Below are 6000 nucleotides of genomic sequence, written 5' to 3' on the forward strand. Positions count from 1 at the left end.
CATTGCTTCAGGTTTTAATTTTACTTACTCTATACTACTTTTTAATATCAGTTACGGGATACTATTTCTCATAGTAAGATAAATTTTGAAGTCAGAATTTTATGTGCATTTGTTAAAGAACATTTATCATTTTCTCCTTAGATATTTGCATGCATAGTACAGTTATCTTTACTTGGACTCAGTCTTGAAGATGAGAATATACATAATTGGTGTATAGCAACTATTAAATGGTTGATTGCAATTTTTCTTGAAACAAATTTAAGGTGGCTGTAAAGCACATTCAAAATAATGGCTAGTGACTTACATTAGAAGAAAGCAAAAATGTAAAAAAAAAATACAGCTATAATATAGAAACTTAAGAATGATAGCCCATCAGTAAATGCTAGTTGAAAAACAAGGTACATTTTTCTGACATGAGAACTATTGTATTACTGGGTCCAATTTTCAATGCTAATTATTGCTGCTGCTTGCAATTCTTTCCCTGCTGGTGCTGTTCATGCCTCACACTTGTCTTAATTCCCTGCTTTCTCCCTTTCCTGAATCTGGTCCAGTAGGAACCACTATCTTTTGCTCAGATCTTTGAGTTGAAGCAGGAGGTAAGGCCTCCATAGATTTTGAGACAGTAAACTGGTAAATCAACACTGCCCCTTGGTGGAAAGAGTAGCTTTTTTAGGACAAGAAACTGAGGCCCACCTGCAAAAACAAAACAAACAAAAACAAAAACAAAACAAAACAAACAAAAAACCCATGGAGACCAGAAACAGAATTTGGATGGTTTTGGGCTTCTGGTCCTTGCTTTTGTGACCCTCCAAAATTGCCCTGTTGCCTGCTTTCCAGAGTACATGCTTTAGGATTTCTTTTCATTCTTACTGGATTAAGTTCAAACTCTTATGTCTGAAAAACCAATATTCCCAGCACATAGTCATCCTTTTCTTGTTTATAAATTCTCAGTTGAGAGCTTTTCTTCTTTCAGGTTCCAGGCTCTCTATTTCCTCTATGTTTTTCGTAAAGTTATTTCCTTACCTTGAATGACCTTTTGCTCCCTCTCTCTGTAATACTAATTCTAGCTTTCTTCAAGGTCTAGTTCAAAATCTATCTCCATTAAAACCCTTCTTGATTGATCTTTTGCTTCCCTGAACTATTATAGTCCACATAACCTCAGCATTTACCACATCATCTGAAATATATTTATCTTTTGCCTTGGTTTGTTTTCTTTGTGTTTTCTATGTGAGAAATAAATTGGTTTATTTACTGATGAACTTAACTGCCGTTGAGAAATCATATCTTCCCCTTTGTTTAGTGACAACTTGTTTGGTTATGATGGTTTGGGGTAAGCACTGGTGGAGAAATGAATAGATCTACATGTGAAAAGAAAAGAAGGGCTCAGGAAACTCTTGAAACTAATCTGGAAAAGGAGAAATGAGGGACAGAGAAGGGAGATGGAGAAAACTAGGGAAAGGTTGTGTTCACTTTGTGTGTTCCCAGTGCCTCAGGAAATTAAAACAAACTCATAAAATGCTTGGAGAGCATGTGGATTTCATGGAAACTGATGAAGGGACAGTATTCTGGGTATAGATTGTCAAGGGGAAAGACAGAGGCAACGGACGTGGACACAGGTGCTGTAGACAGAGTGACTGCAAGGGATATAAGTCCTTGTGGATTTACAGAAAGCATGAGAAAGATTTTGAGGTTTAGCTAGGTTCAGAGGTAGGAGCTCAAGCCAAAGGGCAAGAGGTCTGAGTGAACATCTGGGTCACAAGTGTTTATTAGTGAATATTAAACACATTAGTCTTGCTTTCCCATGTTGATTCTAAATTCCCTGAAGCAGGGGCCATGTTGTCTTTGCTTTGGACCTATCACAGCATCTCAGGTTCTGCAGCACCATTTCCGTTCCTTACCTCTTCCCTTCTCATGCATGCCTCCTCCATATCGATGCTCATACTTTTGCTTTTATCAGACCAGTTCTCAGGCCATGCAAGAAGTAGGAAAAAGGGGAGAGGGGAAGAGGAGGGCCCTTTGCAGACATTCAGACTCCTTTGCTGTTCATCAAAACTCCCCCATTATCTGTTTTCATTTGATTTATTTAGCCTCATCTCCTATTACACAAGAAGATTCTCTTTTCCAGGAATGTTAAGTCCCTCTCTGTTGGAGTAGAAAGAGAATTTCATCTCAGTGTCTTTTCTGATGTCATTCTTACCTAAAACACCAAATCCTGCATAAAGCATCAAATTCCAGCATAAAGTAGTATCCCTCCAGGAAATCTACTGTGACTCTCAGGTTCCATCTTTCCCCAGAACTTTACTTCACTTATATTTTCCATTATGGGACATTGATTATTGCTGTCTTGGTGTAACAATGGTTCATCTCGTAAGCAGTTTGAGCACCCAAACAGTGATTTATAGTTTTTAACAGAGTTCAATACTTACGAAATGTTTAACAAGTTCCTTCTTAAACTTGATTCACTAAGGTCAGGATGTTTGTTTTGTTTCTTCCTCTTCCTCCAATACCAGAACGTTGCCTAGAAAATAACGAGTATTTGGTGAATATTTATTGAATGAATGAATCAGATTGCTAACTTTCATTATTGCCAGTAGTGAAGGGCAATCTTTTTTGCTTTCTTTTTAACTATATAATTTGTTTGTTTGTTTGTTTTAACTATTTGTCTGAGGAATTTTCATAACTTGTGAATTTAATAACTGTACTTCCATCATTGAACGTTTCAGTCTTTTTGTTCATTTCAAATGCTACTACCTTGCTCCACTGGTGGGGCATCAGTAATTCCTAAAGCACAGCTCTTATTCCAAATCACATTCATGCCAAATTCAATGTGTTTATAGTGAAAGAGAAAACCAGAACAAGACACAGACATAACCTGCTCCCTCAAATCCAGTGTTCTCTTGGGTATTGTAATGCCAGAAACTGACTTGGAAATGTATGCGATTAAAAAGAATCTCTCCAGAGACATGCCATTTTCACAAATGGAAATATTCAATATCATAAAGACACCAATTATCTTTAAATTAATACACAAGAGTCTGATGTAATTTTAATCAAAATTCCAACTGAGAATTTTATTTGGTGTAAGTTAACAGGTTGATTCTAAAGTTTACTTGGAGCAAAAAAAAGGTTGAGAATAGTAAAGGTAATTTTAAAACAGAATAAAGGAAATGATTTGGTTTTTAAGATGTCAAGTCTTACTCTAAAGCCATATTAATTAATTGAAACTAATGGTAATGCAAGAATGGACAAACAGACTAATTAAACAGAAAAGAGGGTCATGCACTCATATTTTGATAGAAATGACATTATAAATTTATGTGGAATATTAAGATTGAAAAAGTACTGTTTAAATAATTGGCTGCCATTTGTAAAAACAAAACATTTAGCAATGCTATCAGTGATGGCAAACCTTTCAGAGCTTTCAGTGGTAACAGATAGCCCACTCTGGTACAAAGGCCATAGGCTCGCAACCACTGCACTATATCATATACGAAAATAAAATAAATTCCAGGTAGATAAATAGCTCAAGTGTAAAAAGCAAAAACTATAATTCCAAAAAGGAAAATACAGATTGTTTTCAAGACTTGAAATCTTTTCCTAAACGGAAAATGTATAATCCGCAGAAGAAAAAGATAGATAAGTTTGACTGCGTTAAAACTTAACACTTATTTGTAAAAGAGACATCATAAATTTAAAACATAAGTCACAGACCAGGAGAAGATATCTGACAAAAATGTTATTAGCAAGATACTTTTAAAACATAAGCAAATGGTCAAGAATGCAAAAGAAAAATAAGAAAGGATCTAAATAGATAATTCCTTAACAAATAAGTGGCCATTTGTTTTCAATTCTACTAATTTAGTAAACTACAACATCTAATAAAATTGAGAATGCATATACTCCATTTTATTGCAATCATATACTATATGTACATAATATGTATAGATTATACAGTATATATCTACATCAGAGGAGCTCCTGCATATATGAACAAGTAAAATATAAAAAGAATCTCTATAAAATGGTAATTATAAAAGGTTGAGACAAATCTAAATTCCCATTAACAGTAGAATAGAGAAGTAATTTGTATTTTCTAAAAATTATCTAATGCAAACTATTAGAGCTACATGACTCTCAAACATCATCTGAAGAAAACTGGAATGTTAGAACTCAATACTTTCCTACTATTCAAAGATGAACAGGCTCTGAGATGGAGATTATCAAGTTACAGGATCTTTAGTGCTTTGGGGAATAACATCTTGTGGAAGAGAAGGGAAGAGAAAGGAAGGAAAGAGAAGAAAAAGGAGAGGAAAGGAAAGAAGGCGAAGGGAAAAGAAAGGAGACTGGCTAGAGAGACATTTTGGAGGATGGTGCAATTTTAAGAAGTTGCTCAGTCAACCCCTTAGATACTGGGGTTTCTCATCAGAGTTGTCCTGAGTTGGGGTGAGGCTCTTGGTCTTTTTACCTGCAATGATGGGTCAATGGATAATGGAACAATGGATTTGGAGGAGGCAGCTCTCCTCAGTACCTGTCTAGAGGTGAGGAATATTCATGCCAATATTCTATTATTCTCCTGGAAATTTAATTCTTTAAATTAAATATGGCATTGTAACTTGCTTTGGTTAATGGAAACTAAGCAGAAATGGTAGAAGCTTTTAATAGCCCGATTTTACCTCTCCGAATTTCCTTCCTATTGCCCTGGTGATTTGTGACATTCTCGTGGTCGAGGTTTTTCCGGCTGTTATCTCTGAACGCACAAAATATGGATCAGTGCACTCATTCATCCTGTGAGCACCAGGAGGCAGAAACAAAAAGTAAACATTGGTGCTATTAGTCCCTGCAGCCTAAACCCAGGTATTGTGATGGATACCACCTTCTGCTTCTGAGCATCACTCTTACTATGTTTCACCTTTCCTCTAAAAACTCTTGCCTGATGTATTTACTTAATGTTCAGTCTTGTCTTATTTAAGATTGGAATTTCACAGTGTTCTACAGCAAACTACCCATTTATCTGGGTGTGATAGTCATTGAGTTATGCTGCTAACACTCTGGGAAACTGAGACAGGAGGATTACAAGTTGAGTCCAGTCTGTACAATTTGGTGACTTAGTGAGACTCTTTAAAAAAAAAAAAAGAAAGAAAGAGTAACTCAGTCTGAAGGCTCTGAGTCCAATCTCCAGTGCTGGAGAAAAAGAAAAAGAATGCTAGTCATTTGAGCAGCTCTCCAAAGTCATGGTTTTTCTGGTTACCTAGGTAGGAAACCACATATATTATCACTCTCTCAGGGATTCATAATTGCTCATTAGCACATTAAATTTTCTAAGCAATCTTTCCATAAAAATCCTGTTTTAATTAATTTTAACCTTCCATTTCACAAACTCATTGGACTATGGAACCCTAAAAATAACATATGACGGAGGAACACATTTTTGGAAACTATGCCCTGAGCAAGTTTCCTCTTTCCATTGCAAATTAAACATATTCAGCAGGCCTGCTTGGGAGAGGAGAATGGAACTGGAGCTTATTTACAATGGGTTCAAGAACTGAGTGCTTTTCTGCAAGCATAAAATTTCATTGGAATTGGCTTATAAAAAATAGCTATCCAATTGGCTTCAAAATGAACACTCATGTAGGATATGCAGAATAGAAAAACACTAATATGTACTGGGTATGGATTCCTTAATTACCTTAGGGTGGCAATTTGTTTGCAAAGATAATATGCAGACACATAATAAGCAAAACAATAAAAGTTAGTACACAGTCCTTGCCAAATGGGTGGGTATAGAAAGAATCTTGATCACACAGTGAGTCAAGGTTTGAAAGACTAACAATATTCCACATATATCTAGTATATCCCAGAATCAAAGATTCACTGAGCTACAGAATACTCATTCTTTGATGATTTTCTGGATCTCATACTTCAAGTGTGATGTGTAAGGACTTAGATAATAAGATAAAATAGAGTGATTAACATCTCTGTGATTTCCACTATGGCATCAGA

The sequence above is a fragment of the Cavia porcellus genome, unplaced genomic scaffold (assembly GCF_034190915.1).
Source record: "Cavia porcellus strain 051 isolate PalLab524CR breed Dunkin Hartley unplaced genomic scaffold, mCavPor4.1 scaffold_14, whole genome shotgun sequence".
Lineage (NCBI taxonomy): Eukaryota > Metazoa > Chordata > Mammalia > Rodentia > Caviidae > Cavia > Cavia porcellus.